Source organism: Lissotriton helveticus, chromosome 5_1 (genome assembly GCF_964261635.1).
Source record: "Lissotriton helveticus chromosome 5_1, aLisHel1.1, whole genome shotgun sequence".
Taxonomy (NCBI): Eukaryota; Metazoa; Chordata; class Amphibia; order Caudata; family Salamandridae; genus Lissotriton; species Lissotriton helveticus.
This window is the reverse complement of record NC_136065.1, coordinates 2000565503-2000590872: the sequence shown is the minus strand read 5'-3', so window position 1 is coordinate 2000590872 and position 25370 is coordinate 2000565503. Positions and strand designations below refer to the sequence as shown.

The 25370-nt window shown below is 45.7% G+C and overlaps 1 protein-coding gene across 1 annotated transcript in view; it reads left to right on the top strand.

The window, feature by feature from the left end:
- LOC144752842 (uncharacterized) overlaps nt 1-25370 on the top strand; it is a 136237-nt gene that overhangs the window by 93271 nt on the left and 17596 nt on the right. The window lies entirely within an intron of this gene.

The window sequence follows — 25370 nt, the reverse complement described above, 5'->3', positions numbered from 1 at the left end:
TCAAATGCTGGAATTCCATAACCCTGGTGTCCACACATATCTCCCAAGTGCCGGGAAATATTCATGTAACATCACAGTGCTGCCTGACAAATTTTATACATGCCCAAAAAGTTTTTATATTTTGTTTATTTATTTTTGGATATTCACCGCAGGACCCTCAAAGAGGTCGCCTAAGGAACCATTGCCAATAATAGTCGCGCACCCTATAGAATATACCGCAGCCACGGTAAGAATAAGCGCCAGACACGCTATGTACAACATCCAGCAGATGGTCAACAGATGGCGATCTACTGTGGGACTGTACCAATTACCGCAAGTATCCACCATCGTAGACAAATATGTGGCTAATCTCCTGCCGGAGATTGCAAAACGATTAAAGGCGAGTGAAAGTTCGTGGACCACGGCAACCCCTGCTTCTTTATTGACTATGGCTCAATATTATGAACGACAGGAATTGGAGGCAAAGGAAAGTAGCGATAAGAAAGCGAAGGATTTGAAGACAAAGGTGATGTTGGCTCAGGTTCAGGTTACGAGAGGAAACAATCGAGGGGGACGAGGATCGTATAATAATGCTCCTCCTCCTCGTTCCGACATATCTGTGAATCAGTGTGCATACTGTAGACAGTTTGGACATTGGATTGCAGATTGTCCAGTGTTTCGAGAACAGTTTAATTGGAGGGGACGAGGAAGTGGAAGGTCTAGGAATAATTATGGAGGACCGAGAGGATATGGAGCAAGGGGTCGTGGTCAGACAGATTATAATACGTTCGATAATCGTAATCAATATCAGATTAATGAGGGTGGCTCTGTCGAGCCACGCGATGAGCGCTATGCATAGGATGCGTAGGATGGGGTGTGGGAATCGGTTGAGGTACCGGTTGATCAAAGGGGTCCCATACATAGAAGCACATGTCTTGGGTTCCACTGATCAATTTCTGGTCGATACAGGAGCTACTCGTAGCGCTTTGTCCAAACACTTGGTTCCAAGGGCTCCCCTGTCTGGCGAGGTAATTACAGCTATAGGGTTCGATGGAACACCTACTTCTAGCCCACTGTCTCAACCCGTTGCATTTCATGTTGATAAATTTGCTGCCCCTTGTCCCTTTTGCTGTCTCCAAATACACCAGATAATATTATGGTACTCGATATGTTAAAACATTTTCGAGCTACTATTCGCTGTGCCCCGGAAGGAGTGCGAGTTGTGTTGAACGAAAATTATCCAGAAGTTGAGCGAGTGTGTCTTCTCCATGAATCTGAAGTATTAGCCTCCCTACCAAAAACATTGTGGGCCACTTCTGATACTGACGTAGGACAGATGAATATTCCCCCAGTACGTATTACTGTAAAGGAGGGAGTGCCTCTGCCACGTGTCCCACAATATAAAATTTCGAGAGAAGGTGAAATTGCTTTGATACACATTGTGCATGATTTGATTTTGGCAGGAGTAGTTGAGGAAGTTCCCTACAATGTTTGCAACAGCCCAATTCTACCGATCCTGAAAAGAGATACAGATGCTAAAGTTTATCGTTTCATTATTGATTTGAGGGAAATAAACAAGATAGTAGTGCCTCAGTACCCGGTGGTGTCTGACATCACCACGTTGCTTACGTTGGTTCCACCAACGGCAACTACTTTTACAGTTATCGATTTGAAAAACGCATTTTTCTCGATTCCTGTACATCCTGATAGTCGATATCTCTTTGGATTCACATTAAATAATAAATCGTATAGATTCTGTCGAGTTCCTCAAGGCTATATAGAAAGTCCTAGCATCTATAGTCAGGCTTTAAAAAGGCAGCTTGATTCCTTTGAATTACAAGATGGTGTGGCTCTTATTCAGTATGTGGATGACATCTTACTTGCAGCGAACACGCAGGAACAATGTGAGAAAAGTACCTTTTCCTTGCTTTCCTTCTTAGCCGCAAACAATCATAAGGTTTCGAAGAAAAAGTTACAGTATTGTAGACCCAAGGTGACCTACCTCGGTCATCTTTTGTCTAAGGAGGGCCGTGCATTGACATCAGATCGAATCCAAGCAGTGTTAGATACACCAGTTCCCCGTACTCAGAAAGATGTTCGTGCCTTCATAGGTCTGACGTCTTTTTGTAGGCAATGGATATTGGGTTTTTCACACATTGTTAAGCCTTTGTTGGCATTGTTGTCCAAAGATACACCAATTCCTATTGAATGGACGGATGAATGTCAGAATGCTTTTGACCAATTGAGACAAGCTCTTTGTTCTGCACCAGCGTTAGGTACACCTGATTACATGAAGATCTTTACATTGTATGTACACGAGAAGGATGGGTGCGCATTGTCAGTCTTAGTGCAGGCACATGGAGACAAACAGAGACCCTGTGCATACTTCTCGGCGGTACTCGACCCTGTGGCTCGGGGACTGCCTGGATGTTTTCGAGCAGTTGCAGCAACAGCAGTAGCTATACGACAAAGTGAGGGAATAGTTTTGTCACACAAATTGTTGGTGCTAGTTCCCCATGCGGTAGATGCCTTGTTGAATCAAACGAAAACACAGCATCTAACCAGTGCCCGCCTAACAGGATATGAGCTAACGTTGTTGGCACCGCACATCACACTAAAACGATGTGCGACACTGAATCCTGCTACTTTACTGCCGGATCCTGTTGCTGAGACTCAGAAGGAAGAACAACATGACTGTGTTTTTCTGACTGAGGAACAAACAAAGGGTCGCATCGATTTACAGTATACACCATTTCCAGATGTAGATGGGGAACTGTGGGTCGATGGATCGTGTGTGAAGTTACCAGATGGTACGACTTCCGCAGCTTATGCGATCACGACACTTAAGACGGTGGTAGAAGCAGCACGAATACCCCAGAAATCGGCCCAAGCAGCTGAATTGATAGCCTTAACGAAAGCATGTGAGTTAAGTGCTGGGCTATGTGTGAACATTTACACGGATAGTCGTTACGCTTTTGGAGTAGTGCATGATTTTGGCCTACTCTGGAAGGAACGAGGATTCTTGACTTCACACGGAGTACAGATCATGCATGGAGAATTGGTACGCGATCTTCTGAATGCACTATTATGTCCGAAGAAAGTAGCAATAGTAAAATGTAGTGCACACAAGAAGGTGACGGACAAAATAGGACAAGGCAATGCTTTCGCAGATCGCATTGCAAGAGAGACTGCTATGTTACAAAATAATTCCCCCATGTATGTGGTGAAATCACAAGCTGAGCGGTGGCATGATGCTAGAGAAGAAATATTAGACATACAGAGGTCGGCATCTGAAGCAGAACTTGTGAAATGGGCCACTGAAGGAGTGTTGGATGATGAGGGTTGCTGGCGGAGTAAAGATATGGAAAGATGGAAACTACCCATGGCCTATTTACAAACAATGGTGCAAATGACACATGGGCTGGCACATATTGGAGCTCTTGCAATTACTAAATTGCTTACACGGGTTTGGGAAAATCCTGAAATTGCTAATACGGCTAAGAGAGTAGTGCAGACCTGCCTGATATGTCTACAGCACAATCCTGGCCAAGGGACTCATACTCCTAAAGGAGGGTTTGTTCCACCTACTGCACCATTCGAAGTACTGCAAATGGATTACATCCAGCTGGAGCGTTGTAATAACCTCAAGTATGTCTTAGTGGTGGTGTGTGCCTTCAGTAAATGGATTGAGGCTTACCCTACGAAAGACAATACAGCATTGACAACAGCTAAGGTGTTACTCAAAGAGTACTTCCCGCGCTATGGTGTTTGTAAGTTTATGTGGAATGATAATGGTCCTCATTTTATTGGGAAAGTAGTGGAGTACGTCCTGAAAGGATTGGGAATCAAGCAAAGATTCCACGCTGTCTTTCATCCGCAATCAGCAGGTTTGGTAGAAAGATACAATGCAACTTTGAAGCTGAAGCTAGCAAAGATCGTGGCATCCACATCTTTGAAATGGCCGGACGCTTTGCCTTTGGCATTACTGTCTATCCGATCAGTGCCACATTCCCGATCTGGCCTCACACCCTATGAAGTGGTGTTTGGTAGGCCGATGAATATTTGGGGAGTTCCTAAACCTCGTTTGATACATGATGTGCCTTGTATAATGATGAATGACTATCTGGCACGATTAACAAATGATTTGCTTTCTATTCATCAACAGGTTCGAGAAGCGCTCCCTGATAACTCTACTGGAGAGGCTCACGATCTTCATCCTGGGGACCACGTGATGGTCCGCGTGTTCGAAAGGTCCAGCAGTTTGGAACCGAGATGGCATGGCCCAGAGCAGGTGCTGCTGGCTACCCGAACAGCAGTGAGAGTCACCAATAAGAAACGGTGGATTCATTCCAGCCATTGTCGTCGTGTTTCCCCGGATCTGGTGAACCCTGTGGTGCTATCCGAGAAAGATTTTGGATGCAGAAAAGAGCCCAGCTGTTACGTCCGATGAATTGGAGGGAGCCTTCCCGGACCACACTGTTTCTGATGGAGTGAAGTACAATCTACATCCCCGGAAATAATTTCTTTTTGCATTTTTGAAACTGGTTGGTGACCGCTCTGAGGTTTGTGAAACGGAAGCCGGGAATATCAAGGGGGGGGGGATCAATTCTGTCCAGTGTAGCGACACCCGTCTTGAATCTCGGAGAACAAACCAACGGCAGCCTCAGTCCAGAACCATCGTTTTATTTTTCTCTTAGTGTTGCTCTTGAACATTATTGTTTTGTGAACTATGGCATCTCCTTCGGCACGAAAAGGGAGCATTCTTGGTGCTGTATTGTTCGTGTTGACTATAGTGGTGATTGCAGTAGTAGCTTGGACTATAGAACAATTGTTTCCTGCACGAGAACACTTACTGCCTACCACTCCAAGCCCATCCGAACACTTTCATTTTACTTTGCCTTATCATGAAGAGAGGCATAGACAGACCTATTTGAATAACAGTTTTATTCAGATTTTGCATCACACTCACAACATGACCAACACATCAAATTGTTGGGTGTGTGGAATGTTGCCTGGACACCAAAAGAGGGGAGGAACTCCACTCATTCCTCTCCCGTTTTCTCACAACGGTTCTTGTAATGCTTGGTATACTCTTCTTTTTACTTTACGATGGCCAACGAAAGGTGGACTACTCTTTCGATTGAACAAGATATGTTTTAATGACAAAGATGGTTATCCACAAGCTGAAGGAACTAAATTTGAATGGGAAGAGTATCGTCCGGACAATGTATCTGCACCTCGTGTTTATACGAATCAAAGGCTTATAAATGTAACGAATTTACATGTGATAACGGTTATTGACACAAAAGCAGATCTTTGTATTAGAAATAAAGGTACAATCCCTGTAGGCCGCAGCGAATGTAATGTTACACTTACCTTTGATACGCCAAATGGAATTGCATTTGTAGCCTCACGTAATACATATTTCATTTGTGGGAATAAGGGATACCATCGTCTGCCACTGGGATGGTTAGGAACGTGTTACATAGCTTTTGTATTGCCGCCTGTATTTATTGCTCCTCCTATGTATCACAATGATTATGTTCTGTATCATGACTTCGTTCTAAACAGAGTTAAAAGAACATTAGATATTGATGGGATAGATCAAACTGATACCACTTTACAGCAATATGTAGATTTCAATCTTGGTTTATTTTCATTTGTAGGAGCTGCATTGAATAGCAGAAAGATAAGGAGGCTTACACGTGTGGTGGAAGCCGTCGCTAATGAAACTGCCTCTGCTTTAGGGAATATAACTGAAGAATTGCAAATTACCAGAATTGTGACGCTCCAGAACCGGATGGTTCTGGACGTGATACTAGCTGATCGTGGTGGAGCATGCCGCATTATCGGTAGTAGTTGCTGTGTGTACGTGCCAGATAATTCACCTTCCGTGTATGATTCGATTACGAAATTACATAAGATAGCTGCTGAGATCCACCCAGAAAATGGAACTTGGACCCTTTCTGGTTGGTTCTGGACCCTATTTAGTACTTGGGGTTGGAAATTATTAACCATTCTATGTATTTTCATTGGAGTATTGTTTTTCCTTTGTCTATGTATTTAATGTGGCCCAACCTTATGTTCTGTATGTATCACAGCCTGTATTCCGTCCAAACGAGCTATTGTTAAGCAAGAGAAATTGATCACCGACGAAGTGCTGAAAATAATGGCCATCAACATTGATGATGAGAATCCTGATTACGTCCATTATGAGGTAGCTTTTGCTAAACGCTAAAAGGGCCGTCTGTCGTGTTTTGGCAGCTCCTGAGTTAGCGTTTAGCTCAGCTACACAATCTTTTGCGTTAACTTGACCAAAATGTAAGGGGGCCATCTTGGATCCCTCCGACCTCCATTTTGTATGAACACGCTGCCTCGTGGTCAGCGTGCCCTTTTGTCCTTTCTCGATACCCATGGTCATCTATTCTGCTCGGCAACAGGCTATTTTTAGTACTGGTCAAGCGCACATGCGCACTATGCATCAATTGGTCATTCTTTAGGAATGTTAGCTCAAACTGACCAGTGCTATTGAACTCCTCCCACATGCTGGCTGTGTTCCAAAAATTACCTTATATGTACCTAAAGTGTGTAACTTGTAACCGCCTATCTTTTTAATGCTATCAAACTATAAAAGGGGTCGCGCACCGATGTTCGGTGTGCTACTTCTTACATTGCCGAAGGGTGCTGTAGGAATGTACCACCACCCCATGGGGTCTTAATAAACTTGTCTTTTGCATTTTCCAGTGTCCGTGCCAACTTCTATACTAAGGTGTTCGAGAGTTTAGCAGAGTATGTAGGCCTGATTTGAACCCAACACCACAAAGGGACCTTCATTACAATTGGGCACAGTAACTGAACCACCCAGGGCTATCTACTTCACTTTTATTTGCCTCTTATCTATTTAGTGTTGGTGGTCACTGGACAATAGGAAATCTATTAATATGAGTGTGAATTTTACACTATTGATCACACAATTGGCCTGCAATAGTAGAATTACACAATGAAGGAGGAAAGGGTTTCTTAAAAACAGATCCCAATGGACCTGCAATTTTCTCATTCAAACGGTCAGCTACTTCTTTACACTCGTGCGTTTGCCTGTGGTGATTCTAGATTGGTTTAGGATGGACTAGCAGCCAGCTCTGCAACAACTGCAGCAGCCTCTTTTGCCACTTCAATAGCGGCTTTCTTCTATATCCTTTTACGGTTGGAAGATTTAGATCTCAATATTAAATTCTTCTTCTTCCTCTGCTTTAATTTTGCCATGCTTCCCTTTAAAATATTTGTAAGACTACTTCCCAGTTGGTTATTTTCAACAATATCTGGAAAATGTAGGTCGCCTTCTACCTAATTAGGTGAGATCAGCCCTATTAATGTTGTTTTACGGTCCACCATCATTGCCTTGAGTAATTTCTGTTTCCAATCCTCCAATTTTGAACTGATGACATGTGTCACCTCGAGCAGTTTATTAAAAATGGAGAAAACAAATGAGATTCAGTTTCAAATGTTACTTAGCTAAATTTATTCCTAACAACTTCTTGTATTGCAGTAATTCTGTGACTTAACAGTGTAATTTAAGTTTGTGAATCACTCAGCAATTGCATTTGCTCACCAATTTTAGGTTACTGTGCTGTCAGAGCTCCAGCTATAACATCTAATGACCTGCACATAACCTTCATTAGACCTAGAATAGGTTGGGCAGGTGTTGCCTCAATTTCTCTAGCTAGCTCTTGAAAATACCAATTTTATGAAAGGTGAACTCTGATACATTTCTTTTTCTGTTTTCAAACTGATATTGACCTGGTAGCAGATGGTGTGTGTCATTGGCACATTTTATAACATTCAAATCTTCTTCATCTAGAGGAAAATAATCCAATGAGGAACTACAGGTTGAGCATCTTTGATCATAAACTACCATTAATTTGCACTTTTCCTTGATGTCGTGAACATTATTAAGCTACTCACAGAGGCATTGACAACTGCAGTGTAATCCCTTGGGGTGTCAAGGACACTTGACGGCTCTTGATGGATCCCTTCTAGTATCATTTCATTTTTACTGTTTATGAGTGCATTTATGCCAACTTGTTGTCTAAGTGTCTCTGAACTTCTATGTACTTCTTTCTCACAATTATTTGTCAGGAAAGGTGCAGCTGATAACTCATGTAGAATAGCAGAGTTGAATATTGTTGGCTGCGAGGGCAGCTGAACTACGAGCAAAGGTCTTAACAATTTCTCGAATTTAGAGTCTTTTACATTGTCAATTGCGTTTGTGCGAGAATTACAAAAGGTATTTGTGATCGCAATGACCATGAGAGGATTTGAGTGATTTTTGTTGAGTTGGCACGTTGATGGGACTTGCTTCTCCGTTGCTATATCAGTGGTCCCAGGTGTATTGCTACCCAATTTGAGTTAAGGGTTAGTGATATGGCATGCTGTGATTTGAGCATCTGGAAACTTTTTACTGACTTTAGACTCCTCCAATGAGTGATTTATGATGTTGGCTATTTCAGCATTGCAGTTAGTTCTTGCATTTTGTGTCTTTGCCCTGGTTTCATGCATGATCTTATTCAATAGCAAGGATTGTCATTACATGAATGTAAGGTCAAATAATGGCTTCCAAAAATTCCTCCTTCCAAAACATGAGATCTATTCCCTGGTCTTCCACAAAGATTTGCTGCCAAGAAAAATTATAAAGTCGGTGGGTGGGTGATGTTTGACTCACAAAGTAATCAGTGAGGTAGATAGTGAGGGAGGTAGTGAGGGACACCTAAACCAGACCCACAGGCCACAGCGATTCTTAGACAAACCCCTTCTGCAGGCACTTGGTGGGAACCAATGACTCTTGCACCTATTGTAACCTGGAAAACAGCTGCTTACACCCTCTGCATGCCCACTGCATCTTAGCTTCAGGTTAATCAAGCAACAGTCACAGACTAGTTCCTGGCAAAAAGCTGTGAAAATGCAGGAGGCTAATATTTGTCCTTATTATCACAGAGTTGAAGACTGGCAGCCAGACAACTTCTTCTGCTTTCCTTTTTCATGAAGTCAAAGCCCCAGGGTCGTGACAGTGCTATTTAGGGGCTCTAGCGGGCTCTCGTGGACTATGGGGACCCTGTCCGTCTCTCTAAATTGCCAACAGCCAACAATGACCGCTGCATATAGGGGGCCAGCTGAGCACGCATGACCTTCTTGCCCCCTCACCCTGCAGGCGAGAGGAGAGAAAAGTGCCCAAAACAACCAAAGGAGAACATGGACACAAAAATACAGCAAAGTAGCAGACTGAGTGGTTCGGTAACCCAGCGGCTGACCAGATAGAAAAGCAAATGGGGATGGGGAAGGGGAAGCAACCAAGTGAGAGCGCAGGGTTGAGGCAGGAAACTATACTCGCCAGGGCTCATCTACCCATGGCTCTTAAGCTCTTGCACAGCCGCCACCACCCTGCTCTGTTGCTCTAGTGCTTGGGTGCTCCGTGCATAATGCACAGGCTTGTGTTTGCTGCCCTCACTCAGCTCACCCCACTTGTTGCACTCCTCACCATGCTTCGTGCCCCGCTCACTCAGCTGCCAAAGTTCCTATCCCTCCCTGGAAATGTGTCACGCGGAAACAACATAGCAGGCCGAAACACTCCAGTGTTACTTGTACTTTCTGGGTTACTAACAGTCCCCTAATGGGTTAAGGGACACAGTGGTAATTTGAATAATTTTACACCATCAAGGATCGCCAAAATGGAACATACATTTTGACATATTTATTTTTAAAGTTATTTTTAAATTCCTGAAAATCTAGTGAACACAATATTTTATGGTTAACATCACAGAAGATAAAAATTAGAAGGAGCTATGCGTTTAATGAACAGTGAAAATAACTTGGTAAACGTGTAACATCATTATCACACTGTATAGCCCAACACACTAATTTGCTATCTCTAAGGCAATATATTGGTTCTTGTATAGTCCATAAATAATATTCCTATTTCTCAAGGTACCGAGGTGGTAGGCATATCTGGGACAATAACGTTTGTGTTATGTCTGAAAAAGCTTTCCAGCTATTTCAAGGGGACAGACATTGTGATTGGGCCCGATTCACAAAGGTAAAGTTAGACCAAAAGTCTAACTTAGATCAAAAGTCTAACTTTACTACTTTTCGGTATTCACAAAGGTAGGTTACCACTAGTAACTTTGCTACTAGTAATCGTACTACTAGAAACATTACTACTAGCAAAGTTAGAACTAGTAAAATTATTACTAGAAAAGTTACTAGCAGTAACTTACCTTTGTGAATACCGAAAAGTAGTAAAGTTTCAAACCATACACCAAGAGTAAGATACAGAAGCAGTGAGTGGCTGATGGTGGATTAAAGAGCCACGAGGTGAAATCAAGACTACGCTGCCTTGGCATTTGGCATCCTGACATTCAGTAGCGCCAGGTGTGGACTTCTGAGCACACCTTTGGGCCGCTGGCACTTCTTCTTTTACAAAGTAAGCACTGGATGTTGTGTACAGCACACAACAGTACGACCCTGCAGGCGCAGTGAGTTGCACCTCCCCAGACACCAGGGCATTACTTAGGTTGGGATGGGAAGGAGGGGGTGATTAGCACAAGAAGAAGATGTTAGGGGAGGATGCGCCCCCAGCTCAAAGGTGGTAACGTAGGACCAGTGGGGCCTCCGCGCGGTCCTTGCTGCATAACCCCCCCCTCCCACAAGTAGGAGAGGGTCCCCCCCCCTAACGCGCTGCAGGGATTCAGGGGGAGAGACGGCCGAGGTCTTCCCAGTGAATCAATGATTTTATTTTGCATTTATTTTAGGATGATTATAAAGCGTGAACGAGGCCTGAGGGAGTCAGGGCGCCTTGTATTAAACCTTTACAATTGCAAATTATGTAGAAGAGATGCATACATTATAATAGCCATAGCAGTACCGGTATTAGTAATGGGGTACAGTGTCAGCTGCACAAGACACGATCACCACGATAGAAGTCAAATAAAAGGGGGGGGGGGTCTGCCTCCTCTAAAAGAGGAGACTTCCTGGGTTAAAGGTCACGTTTTCGGAGACGAATAATTGAGGGGCAGCAACAGCATCCACGTAACCAGGTACTGGGACTGATGGATCAGGGAATTTCTGTCCTTTTCCTTATTCGAAGTGATTAATGCGTGCCTCGTGTGTAGCGCCTAGTGTGTGGTATTAAAGCGCCCTCCGGTAAGAGCCAGTCTTGCACGGGCGCATCTGGGCAGGTCCAGGGGAGCAGTGTCTCTCTTCGGGGCCTGTGTGTAGCGCATCGATGCTCAGTGCGGAATCAAAGGCGCTGTATGGGGTGTGTTGAACTCTCTGCGCCTTTGTCCCTAATGAGAATCCTTCACCGAGAGCTCCTGTGAGAAGTCGCTGCAGCACCCGAGAGAGGCCTGTCCAGGAGGGGTGCAGAGGTGAGGCCTTTGCCGAGAGGGGAGGGCTTCGGGGGCTTTCCAGTCGGGTTCAGAGGAGGTGAGGCCTGTCCAGGGGCTGCAGAGGAGGCGAGTGCTAAGGTGACCAGCAACCTTCGTAAATTAATTTCATGGACTGTCCGTTCTTTGGGCCTCACCTCCGTTGTCCGGGATGATCCCGTTTACAGACGCCTTTTTTTTTTCAATTATGGGGGTTGCTAGCGGCTGCGCCGCCCGCTCCCTGCGAGAAGTCTAGGGGATCTGCAGCGCTCTCTGGGGGGGGGGTGTCGCACTCCTCTCTCAGCACAAAAGCAGCCCCTCCCGACCTCGCGCGGATCTCTACCTGTCCATTGTCAGTCTGTCCTGCGTCTGATTGCAGAGATGGGGGTGTTACGTTTATATCCGGGGCAGCCTGGAGCCACCCACCAGGAGCCAAGCTGGGTTCTGGGGGAAGAAGGAGGGGAGGAGGGGGTCTGTTGCGGGGGCGCGTGTGCGTGTGTGCGTGTGGGCGTGTAGGGTGATGTTATGATGTTATGTTGCATTTTTAAAAGTCTGTCTAGACTGCAGTTCGTTGTGTGCCTGCATTTTCCATGCAATAGTACACATCTTAATTTAACTCTGGTGATTATTACATGGATGTGTTTGTTACAGAGATCTGAGTTTTGCCTAGTTCCAGTTCTGACTCCGAGTAGTGCGGTGGGATAATGCTCCTCCTCCTGCAAAGCACAAGGTGTAACAGGCGGAGTAAATAATTGTAGTTTTATATAACTTGCTCAGTGGGTTACTGCTGTTGACACAGTCCCTCCTGTTACGTGGAGTTGTTTTTCCCCAATCTTTCATTATTCTAATGTTGCTAAATAGGGTTCCTTAAGATAATATTAAATACTTATTAGTAAAAAGCACAACCCCAACCCCCACGTTATGTTTTAAATCCTGAGTTTGCATTTCTCCAGACCAGACACTCCTAGTATATAATGGTTCCTTTGCACAGGGCCCTGCTCTGCGCGGCAACACGTCATGCGGTTATGCAGCTCATGATGGATTACATGGCAAATGCGATAAACTATGTGAAAAACTCTTTGGCCGTACAATCACGCCATTCCAGTGCCACTGACAATAATGTTGCTTTCTATGACAATATGAGCCACACACGGAGTTCACACGACAACTGTCTTGCCTCTTATTTCACTAATGGCACTGTCACCAGAGTGGGTGTGGGGAGAGGGGTGGCGGTAGTGGTTTAAGTTAATCTTTAAAAATGACCACTTTACTTCTCAGTGCAGTGTTACTAATTCATGTGAAAGCTTCCACATGTTAAATACACTTTTTTGAATAATGAAGAGAGCTTATCATATTTTACGTAATGTTTCTTGTATGATTTACATTGCAAACAATTCCAGGGCTCGGTGTGTGCACAGGTTCTAAGAGCCAAGCCAGGCCCTTGACTCGGCTCTGGCTCGGCTCCTCCTGGTAAGTTGTTTGCTCGCCCACCTCGAGGCGTAGCTGTCATTCATGCAGCCTGTGCAGTGTGCCATATCTTAGTCAAAAGTACTTTAAGAGCTGATTGAGGCACAGACTGGAAGGAAGGCGTAGCCTATGAACGGAGGCAGTTCATTTTGTTGTAACCTCTGTTTCAGTAAATTTTAATATTATCTTTTCCAGTCACTAGAGAACGAAGAGTACAATTAGAAATACCTAAGATAACACTACCGCCTGCACTAATCCCAAAATCTTCTAGTGCTGCACTGTTACTTGCCAGACAAATGCTCCATGCTGGAACCTTGGATGGATTTCCCCTCATTCTTTGAAAAATAGCCTGTTCTTAACAAACAGGGATTTTCTACATGCAATGGTACTCATCTGGCCCTGGCTCTCATGCTCATACTCACCTGGCCCCGGCTCTCACACTGGTCCTCACCGGGCCCCAGCTCCCTCGGTGGTACTCACCGGGCCCCGGCTTACACGCTGGTCCTCACCGGGCCCTGGCCCCAGATCTCACACTAGTCCCCACTCCGCCCCGGCTCACACGCTGGTCCTCACCGGGCCCCGGCTCACACGCTGGTCCTCACCGGGCCCCGGCTCACACACTGGTCCTCACCCGGCCCAGGCTCACACGCTGGTCCTCATCTAGCCCCGGCCCCAGATCTCACACTAGTCCCCACTCCGCCCCGGCTCACACACTGGTCCTCACCGGGCCCCGGCTCACAAGCTGGTCCTCACCTGGCCCCGGCTCACAAGCTAGTTTGCACCCGGCCCGGCTCACACGCTGGTCCTCTCCGGCACCGGCTCACATGCTGGTCCTCACCTGGCCCGGCTCACACGCTGGTCCTCACCCGGCCCCGGCTCACACACTGGTCCTCACCCAGCCCGGCTCACACGCTGGTCCTCACCCGGCCCCGGCTCACACACTGGTCCTCACCCGGCCGCAGCTCACACGCTGGTCCTCACCCGGCCCCGGCCACACGCTGGTCCTCACCCGGCCGCAGCTCACACACTGGTCCTCACCGGGCCCCGGCTCACAAGCTGGTCCTCACCTGGCCCCGGCTCACAAGCTAGTTTGCACCCGGCCCGGCTCACACGCTGGTCCTCTCCGGCACCGGCTCACATGCTGGTCCTCACCTGGCCCGGCTCACACGCTGGTCCTCACCCGGCCCCGGCTCACACACTGGTCCTCACCCAGCCCGGCTCACACGCTGGTCCTCACCCGGCCCCGGCTCACACACTGGTCCTCACCCGGCCGCAGCTCACACGCTGGTCCTCACCTGGCCGCAGCTCACACGCTGGTCCTCACCCGGCCCCGGCTCACACACTGGTCCTCACCCGGCCCCGGCTCACACACTGGTCCTCACCCGGCCGCAGCTCACACGCTGGTCCTCACCCAGCCCCGGCTCACACGCTGGTCCTCACCCGGCCGTAGCTCACACGCTGGTCCTCACCTGGCCCCGGCTCATAAGCTGGTCCTCATCCAGCACCGGCTCTCATGCTGGTCCTCACCAGGCCCCGGCCCTGGCTCTCACACTAGTCCCCACTCGGCCCCGGCTCTCACAATGGTCATCCACCGGCCCCAGCTCTCACGCTGGTCCTCAGCCGACCCTGGCTCTCAACCTGGTCCTCACCATGTCCAGCTCACACGCTGGTCCTCACTAGTCCCTGTATCACACACTGCTCCTTATCAGGCCCGGTTTAAATGCTGGTACTCACCAGGCCCTGGTTCACATGCTAGTCCTCCCCAGGCCCCGGCTCACATGCTGGTCCTCACCGGGCCCCGGCTCACATGTTGGTCCTCACCGGCTCACATGTTGGTCCTCACCGGGCCCCGGCTCACACGCTGGACCTCACTTGGCCCTGGCTCACAAACTGGTCCTCACCCAGTCCCCAGGTACCACACCGGTCCTCACCCGACTCTGGCTCATATCCTGGGCCTCACCACGCCATGCAAGAGAGGGAGATGAAGCAACCACAGATGGAGATGACCCTGCCTCTGGACATTGCAGCCCTCTCAGCTGATTGTCCTCATAAGCACCCTTGAGACGTGAATGGAATTCATCAGCATTGTTGGTTCTCCTTCTACCTTTCCAACCATCACCTGTTTGTTTACATAGGTACCTGCAGGTCACAAGAGATTCCTATACATGTAGAGTCCCACTGGGCTCCATACTGTCTCTTGTCATACCCATACATAGAGACGCTCGGTGCTCTACTAACCGACAACAGCATCAAGATTCACCAATATGCTAATGATGCACAACTCTACGTGAAACTCTACTCTGCTTCAGACATCCAACGCTTCAAAGGCTACTTGAGCATCATCCATACCTGGATGTCCAGAACCTACTTGAAGCTCAACCCAACCTAGACAGGATTTCCATTATTTGCCAAAAAACAACAAACAAGATAAAGTACAAACCTGGCTCATTGACATGGACACTGCCAGCTTCAAACCACAACTCTCATAGAATGTCAAACCACTTGGATTCATGGTAAACACCAACCTTTCCTTCAAGGCACATATTGCCAAAAAAACCAAACATGGTCTAGACAAGATCCCTCTTCTAAAGAATGTCAAACCGTTTCTTCCAGAAAACAAATTTAGAATTGCTGTTCAAGCCTTTCTACTCTTGCTTTTTGATGGTGGTAATGCCCACTCCTTCGTCTCCCACACTCCACACTAGTACCCTTTAGGGGCATCCTCCATACCACACCATATCTGATCCAGGGCTTGAAGAAATATCATCGCATCACCCATCTTGATGAAACTCAATTTGCTCTCCCTGTTAACCCTCACTATCTCTAAAACCAGCCTCATCATTAGGTCAAGCCTGCCTGAGCATACACTAGTGCATGCGCGGTTGCTTGTGAGAGTATTGTTTCCAATAAAGAACTTTGATCCCGCCCTCTGCTTACCATTTTCTAAGTCCAGTGTCACTCTTCTTTGCTCCCTCCTAATTGCCCAGCGCTGCCGATATGTCGCTCTCTTTCCTAACGAAGCACGGACCAAGCACAGATGAATCCCACTTGGTTATCGCCCATTCGCTTTGATGCAGGTACTATATTTTCTTCGCCTCCCCCATTCCTCTCCACTTGCTTTTATTGTTTGCTCGTACCCCATAATCAGAACACCTTCAGGAAGACCCTCAAGACATTGCTCTTCGGCTTAACGGACCAGCGTAGACCCCTGGCCCGCTCACCCCCCCTTAGCGCCTTGAGACCCTCACAGGTGAGTAGCGCGCTTACAATTCCCCTGATTGATTGGACGGTGTTCTTGCTTGTTGAACTGGGCTTTTGCACTCCATCTCAGGTTTTGCTGGTCTCGTGCACTGAAGTTTCCTGTTTTCTTCAGTCTTTGACTTGGTTCCATTAAAGGCATGTTTCTCAGTTTGCCATTGAAATGCTTTCTGTGAGCGTGAATTACATTGTAAAAGGTCATTTTTATTTGCTATGCACTGGTGATGTGCTCAGGATCAGAGGATGTCAAGCCGACGCCGGGATACTTACTATATTCACCCCGTTTCCTCCTCTTCCCTCTTCCGACCGCTCTCGATATTTCGCGTCTGTACCTACGTGAAAGAAAGTGATACTAGAGAAATGAGCAAGACAACGTTTACCATCATTTTCTTTAAAGGCAGCTTTCAGGAGCAGGTTAGCTCGCAAACATTACATTTCTTTGCTTTTGAGACTGAACAAATGAGCGAAAGGTTGCTCTATTGGTAGAGGACCGTTAAAAAAGAGGGTTCTCAGAAAGATGTACATTTATAATATGAAACTTTTAATTTACAGCGAGTCTAGTTACTGACTTTAATGCTTATTTAGAGGTTTTATTACAATGAAAGTATGGTAGAAGGCACCTGTAATTGTTGCAGCATTGTGCGCTTAGGGATTTTACTTAATGGAATTCAGTGTTGACACCTAAATAAAGTTGCACTGCTGTCAGGGCTTGTATTATGAGTACAAAGCCTGTTGATTAACAGAGTGCTGTATTTTAAAATGGCTTGCTCCAGCTGAGTTTGTACAACTGTGAGGTGCAGCAGATTTCTTGAAATAAATAAAAGATAATTCTTCATTTCCTCCCACCTTTTTATTTTGTATATTATTATTGTGTGTTTTTATTTGGCACGTGTATGGCAAACACTAAACTGATCTATCTCAAGTGACCACTTGTAATGGAGTTAATAACTGCCTCCTTCCTTTCACTAATTTGGACTTGTACATTTACTGCATTTTCCCAATTTTTATGTCTTTCTCGTTTTTTATTCTAAAGGGCATCATCTATGATTCCCAAGCTATCAATTTCATGTGTCACTATGGCAATCAATGTTGCTCCTTAAACGATAATGGTGTTCAGGTGTTTCGACTGAAAAAGAGCACCGAACTAACAAAATGACTGAATGTTTGCAAGATGTCTCAGTGAGTTAAGCAGTAACTGCTTATATCTGATGTGGTGCGATTTAAATCATGGCAAAGTCTGGTAAAACTTCCTTGCAGTGTTGTAGATTCAGTTGCATTGCATTTATTGGCAAAACCAATACGTCAGCACTCGCCTGTCAAAGGCAAAACCTCTTGGCTTTGTCAATGCTTGTTTTCAAAACCATCACAACCAACACCCAACTTAACTTGCAGACAAGCTCCTCTTGCCCCAGATGTTGACACCCTACAACTGTTTTCTAGATATTTTTACCATATGGAAAAATTCAAAGGTTGATTCTATAGTGTGTGGAGAAGGCACTGTAACCTAGTGATTGACCACACACTACACTGCTCAGCCACACAACGTTCAGAAAACATGCAATCTGTGAAGGCACTGTGACATATTATGGAATTCTATGGATTACATTTTAGTCCACACCACATGACTTGCCATCACAAATAAACTATTAGCTAACCTCTCAGGAAATGACATTCTGGATGGTTGAGGCAGAACACCTTCCCCGCACATTATCAGACCACTCCCACGTCAAACTTACACACACTTCCCAGCTCTAGACTACACCGACCGGGCTGGAGGTTCCCAGCAGGATCCTTGTTAGAGAGTGTTTAAGGATGATTTTTGGGTGGCTGTATTGGAATACTTTCAGTTAAATATGGTTACTGTTACTAGTTACGCCACACCATCAAATGCCTTTAGGGTCTACAAGCGGGGGGTAACAATAGCCAACCATGGAGGCATATTGACAGATATTCGAAGTCCACTCACACACCTAAAAACAGACATCTGAGAACTCTGTAACACAAATGCTCCAACAGTTGTACCGGAAGAAACACCAGATTTTACAATGCTACAACAACCCGGCTGACAGGGATGTGAAACTTCCTAGGTAAATATGCACTAACCAGATAGTACGGCGACAGTGAGAGGCCTGGCCTCGTTGCTTGGGATGAATTGGAGAGAACTCGTTTTCACACATAGATAGCGAACAATGGGGAAACCTTAATGGACAATGAGTATGTGCTGAATGAGTTGGTGCAGTATCATTCCTGGTTGCACACCTCCCGTATTGAGGAATCTACAGAATCTGTCCACAGCTACCTAGATTCTGTGGCTGTTGTGTGGCTTTACGATAGAGAGGCATTTTTAAACCAAGCTATTAAAGGCCATGTATGCTTGCCTTTGCTAGATTTATGTGAGAATCTGTCAGATTTATTTGTTAATAAGGACATTAACCTAATCCACAAACTTCCCCAGACAGTAACCGACACCCTGAGTCTGCACTCAGGCCACCTAGGCAGACCTGGTTGTCCTATTCCTTAGTTTCAGACGCCCTAGTCTCTTCTAGTCTCTAGGACCGCCTCCTCATCTTTGGACATGTGCTCTAAACACCAACCTAAGAGGATTAGAATTACTATCGTCCCGAACCTGACTGTAGGAAATTCATTTTAACAGGCTCTCAGTGAGGATTCTGAAGTCTGAAAAACAACCTAACTTCTAAGATAATGGGAAAATAGTGCTTGGCGTATCCGACCCACACTCCATCGCAGTCACCCAGAAATGGTACTAGGGTCGATCACCCAGACACAGTAACTACTATTAGCGCTTTGCATTTTTTTGCCACTTCTCTTTTGATTTAAAGAAAAAAATCCTCTCTCAGGTTTCCCCAATTGGATTTGTGTCACTTGGTTTATTAGGTGTCAACATATTTTTAATAAATTGGAGAGGGATTTTTGTGTTGTATTTGTGACTTTGTAACTGGTTTTTTACACATATATGCTTTTCATATTTTCTGTAAGGTAAGTCAGTGAGCTCTGTGCCATAGCTACCAGGGGTTGAGCTGTGTTTAAAATGCTGAAACCTTTACCTGGACCTAACAGATTAGTGATTTCATTAGTTGTGGGGTACTACCATCCACTCCAACTAATAATTCACTTTCTTACAGAGTGTAAAGCTAGCAGGGATGCTGCCCATGCTGTGCCTGTTGTGGTTGTGAGTGAAGCTTGCACTGCAGCTATGGGTGCTCGTATTATTCCCTGCAGGAGAAACCTGATCGTGTGCAGCCTTTGCAAGTGATGTAATTGGCTTCTCCGCAACTTTGATCTCGCGAGTGCTCCGGTCAAGGGCCTGATATAACTTGGGGAAAGGACTGAACAAACAGGACTTAGGTTGTTGTTATCAGAAACACATATTTTGCTGTGGTTGAGCCGCCAACAGCTGACCATTAAAAACTCACTTGTCAGCCGACACCAATGGAAATGGTAGTAGGGTGGACGCCCAGTTATGGATTCAAAGGCAAGGCAATATGACTACCCTCCTACCAAGGTGGGCACAACGGCAGTCCCCGGCAGAAATATTATTAGTCATTTTTGAAGATTAGTACACTTTGGCGGGCTTGCACGTTATACGTGGGAGGTGTTATGGGGAATAATGTCTGCCATACAGAAAGCATTTTTAAAATACAGATCTCTGCTTTCTCTTTGACCTAACTGCAATAGCATAAAATGCCTGCTGATAGAAGGTTAAGTCTGTAGGGACCTTATCAGGGTACCTTGGCGGAGGGGGGGGAGCTTGGGATGATGGGTTTGGGAGGCAAGATTTAGTTATGCCACAGTTTGCAATGCCTGCAGGGGAAAGATGACGTCAGTGTATGCTTATTTTTAGGTCGTGCCTGGACAGTGCTTGTGCTGTGTCTTCGAGACATATTCTGTTCTATTTTCTGGTTTTACAATCCGCCCCCTTGTTTTACATTTGTCAGTGTCAGTGTACCTTTGTCCCACCTGTTATGTCAGTTGTTAAGTTCTACAGAGCAGTGCCCGCGGACTTGTACGTTCCACTTACTCTATGTTATATCCTCATCCTGGCTCAGTGACTAGCACTTCTTCCCCCAAGTGTGAGTGTTTCGTTTCCCTTGCTCACCACGGGGCCTGTTCCTCTGCTCTCTGTGCGTCTCCTTTCCCTTCCTCATCAATTTTGTTTATCTTACTTCAAAGTGAGAGGGTTTCTTTTTTTAAATATATTGTCAGCACTCCATTACGCGTGTGCTCCCTATTCCCTCCCCTCTCCCATTGTTATTTAACAGACTTCCTCTGTTTACTACCTCCTCCCGCTGTACGTAATTTTTTTAAAATATTTGACATAGTACGAACTCCACCCCAAGGTATCTGAGCGCTTTACAGAAACACAAGTTGCAATACAGAGGGACAAGAGACATTACGTGATTTACTCAGAAAACACAGGATGTGGAGCATCCCGCCATGGCTCGCACCATGTTTGCCAGCTTCATGGTTGGTTGCTCTGGCCCTCATGCCACACCCTCTTCCTTCGATATCAGCATTTAAGAAGGCTGATACTCCTTTGAAATGCCCACTTATAAAGCATATTGATTATGCATTCCGAAGCAGCGCCGGACATCTTATTTTCTAGCGCACGTGGTGCAGCACTCCTGACCTAAGCGTATCAGCCCTCTTTTGTTTTTAAATCAGAGCTGCACACACCACGTTTGTAAGTAGGCTGGCAGCTCGTATTGTGCTGTTGTGGGTTGCGTGGAACGGAAGACAGCTTAATTCAATCATGTATGTGTTCGTTTAGGGCAGCAACCTTTGTACTGCAGAGGGGGAATGGCTTGTTTTATTTGAGTGCTGTTTTGTCTACTTCAGTTTCTTATATTTGTTTCCATTCAGTGAACAAAGGCAGGAGACAGTGATTCTAACGTGTTATGTATCTGGGTGCAATAGCTCATCCGTATCTATTTCTTTGTTTTGTTCAGCAGCAAATTTAGGGGTGGGGGGGCGTGAATGAAGAGAGTGAACAGGATTCCTTTCAGGTCGTTGGTTCTTTCACGTTCAGTCCTTTGCTGCAGCCTCTTCCTGACAGCCTCTAGCTAGAGTTTTACATTGAGAACCCAGACGAGTCTGGACTGGGTCAGTGGGTGTTTAAGACCAATTCCTAAGGAAGCTTTCCCACCTACAGTAAGGTACCAGCAGCCATTGTACTGTCCTATAACCTGCCTGAGTATGAGGCGCTTAAGATGAATGCAACACAGGGTGAGTGACTTTTAGACTGGTTCACCGAAGCCCTCTTTGAGTATACCCTCCCCTCCTACTGCTAATACTCACCTGCCCCTCAATGTTCGAGTGCACATCCACTGCACCTGTCTGTCTGTGATTGAACATGCACCAGTCCGCTCCTGTGTGTTAAACTGTATCGGAATCGGAACGCTGTACACGAACACAGGTTGCTGGGACACGGGAAGATTAATTGATTTACCTAGAAACTCCGGACGTTGAGCCTTCCGCCAAGACTCGAAACCCTGTTCACCAGCTTCAAGCACTTGCATTCTCCATTGCAGCAGCCTCCTTGCGCTGCTCAGTGTCTCCAGAGCTGATGCATGGGGTGTTATCTGCTTTCTGTGTAGGCAGTCCAGTCTGTTGACTTTTTGCCATATTTCAGATTGTTATCTCATTTGGTCTCTTGGTGTTAGGAGAACCCAGGGACATTTATGCATGGGAACCTTGTGTTTTATAATGCTCACTCAATTTTCTTAAGAACACGGGTTGTTCTTGCTCTCCTCAATGAGCTCTTTCCGTCTCTTCTATACTAAAAGCAGCATGACAATGCTTGGCTACCAGCCTGAAACTGCACTTAATGAGCTAATTGTGCACTAGTTCCGACAAAAAACTTATAAAAACTCTTGGCACTTTAGGATGAACACACTATATTCTCAAGTTCAGGTTCAAATTTATTTGGTATAGACCTCTACTGAGGTCAACAAATACACAGACATAGTTTTAAAACTTTGATCGTGATACCCTTAAAACCACTTTGATCATTCATAATTTTAAAACATTTATCATTACAGACTTTAAAACAACTTTAAACCGCTCTTTAAGAATGTATATAATTTATAAAAGACCAATTCATCAGGTGGTGATTTACAGAGCTTAATTAGACCTTGTGTAGAAGAGACATATCTGAGACAAATGGGCCTTAAATACCGCCGCCGGGATTCTGTCAAGGATGGATTAGGGAAAACTGTCAATACCTGAGGGAGATCTTGTGTTCGTCCCTTACACAAGTCACAGAGCCCTGTTGTGTTTTCAGAGTTTTACACTATTTTCTATACAACTACATATTTTGATAATTTTACAATTCATGGGAGTCGCTTGTTTTAGAACTCCTACCAGTGCTGGTCACTGCTACTGTCACCCTTAGTGGTCTTTCTGCCTCTTCCCGGAGCCCACTTCGTTGCAAGGCTCGGGGGCAGCAGGGCGACCTTTGCAACATGTTTTAACGCCTTCGATGCTCATGACGGAACGGTTCCGTCATGAGCATCGGTCGAGCTGTGCTCATGACGGAACCGTTCCGTCATGACCACGCCTGTTTTCATTAGGGCTCAGCACCGGAGGAAAATCTCCGTAGCACGGAAAAGGTTAAACTGTGAACTGTGATTGATACTCTTTCCATTCCATGTGCATGGCCCAGTGTGCAGCAATTGTATAGTACTCCGGATAATGTGCTGCATGGCTAAACACTTCTAAGGTCCCAAAGGCGAGACCTACTTGTTGGTGCTTAGCTACATTTACAGCTTATGCCCTAAAATGTGATTCTGGAAAGCCATATATACGGAGCCCTGGGATTTCCGAACCTATTACAGAAACTTACAACACTTACAGTAGTCTGTATATCTGCGACCACTCTACACCGTAAGCGAAGCCTAATGGAAGAGCCAGTGTGTTGAGGTTTAACACAGTAGATCTGGTTGGACTCAGTTGTGCCAGGCATGTTTATTCCCAAGACACAAGGGTGAGCTATCTATTAGTTCACAAGGGGAGGGATGTGTGGCACAAGCAGACTTGAGCCCCTCGGAGACTGGTGCTGTTCCCTATTAAGAGTATATATTCGGAGGAGAGTCCTATATAGTCTGACTCTAGGTGTAAACCTCAGATGGTTCAGGAGCTCATGCTTCCTGCTCCTGTTTGTGTTTCCACCTTAGTCTGCCAAAGTCATTTGTGAGTCCCCTTGAAAAAGTGTGTTTGTGTCTGCTGAGGTGTTTGACTGCAGAGTCTGGGCTCTGTTGTTTAAGGGTGTGCCCAAATGTACCCACTGCCAGAGAGGCTACTTTCTAAAGTCCCCTCATACCAGACTGTGGAGTAGTAGATGCCAGCTGTATTCCAGTTGAGGGGCACATCCTTTTTACCTGGGTGGCTTGGTAAGCATTTGCACAATTCCCCATAGTTTGTTTTAGTTCTTACTCCTTCCTCAGTGACCGCTGTTTTTTTCACACGTGCATGGGGCCACGAGACTGCATGCATGGTGTGTCTTACTCCAGAGTAATTTTTTATTTTTATTGTTTGATAAGTTAAAATCTTTACAATAGGAATCAATCAAATGTGCATCACTGGAAGTGATCATTTAAAATACTAATAGAAATGTGTACTGTAAGTGATTTACAGCAATCTAAACGTTTTTGTACATCAGTAAACCAGTAAAAAATACGATTGATTAGTCAAGAGTCCTTCGGAAGGGGCCGTGCAATAAAATGTAGGATGTTTTATTGCCACTGACCAAGGAGTTGACTATTTCCTTGGACAGAGAGCAACAATCCATCTATTGGGGCAAGTAGGTGTATTAGCCCTTAGATTTGTTTGCTGCCTCTCTGAGTGCCTTTTCCGCACCCAGAATATACTTGTGTGTTCTGGCAATGGAACATTGATCTGATGAATTTGAAGCAGGTCAATAAATCTTCCCTACAGGTGCAAAACCCTTGCTTCATCCATTGGGGGTGCAGCCACTCCCGACAAATTTCTAGGGTGGTTTAGCAGAGGCAGATGGTATAGACCAGGTTTACGACTGCCAAGCCACATAGCCTACAGGCCTTGGCTTGTTGAATGGTAGTGACGGGAAGTCACCCAGTCGGCAGGACAGAAAAGTCTTTTTTTATCTTGGGGTTTATGCCTTCCCCAAGGTCTTGCTAAGGTCTCAGGGATGTGTATCTGTTGAATACAACCCAGGCATGTGAGCGTTTTGCTAGAACTGCCCTGTCTTCTAGCGATGCTGAAATTTTAGATGATTCTGATGCCGCCTTTTTTAATTGGTCTAGGATTATAGAGGTCGACCACAATTTTGCCAGGGCTAGCAGTTCGGTCGTGTCATTGAGATGTTTGTGAAAGGGCGAGCGTAACTTCTTCATAATCTCCTCCCAGGCACAATAATTGATGGAATTGTGCTCTGAGTGGTTTAGCTTATAGCAGAAGGTGACAAACGCTGCTCCTCTTTGGAATGCTCTCCCCATCTCACTCCGGTCCAACTCAGACCTCCTCTCATTCCGTAAAAACCTAAAGACACTGCTGTTTGCCAAATCTGACTCCCCCTAGCTCCCCTCCAGTCACTTCCTGCTTCTACTCAGCGCTTGGACGCCTACGGGCAGCAATCGCGCTCAACAAGTACTTTTACAATTACAATTACAATTACAATTACAATTATTAGCCCAAATTCAAGCCCGAACTGTGCTGGTGAGGTGCTTTAGGGGAGATGAACGATTCACATATATAAGCCAACCAATGTTTTGTTCTGGACCGAAGTAGCTCTACCTCAGCGCATTGTAACCATAGGCTAGTGTAGGTACTATTTTTGCTTTAGCAGTTTTGAGAATCGGGGTGTAGGAGGGCTCATTTAGGTGTCTAAAAATTCCTGCCAGGCCTGCAGCAAGAGCCATCCCTTTCTTTTTGATCTCTTCCTTGTGAGACTTGAAGGACCATCGTTGTCAAGTATGAGGCTGAGGTATTTGTAGCTGTCTGTTTCTCCTATCTTTCTCCCCCCTACCACCACCATTCCCCCCCCCCCACGTTGCCAGATGGTCTTCCCTTTAAGGGCCTTTTTGCCAGATATCATTATTGTTGTTTTTTTCCATTTATTTTCTTCCTGTTGATCTCAGCAAACTGCTCTTTCGCCTTCATGAGAAGCTGCATCCTGACTCGTGTTCTACTTAGTATCACCAGGTCGTCAGCATAGAGTACATTAGTTAACTGAGCAGGCCCTAGTTATGGGGCATG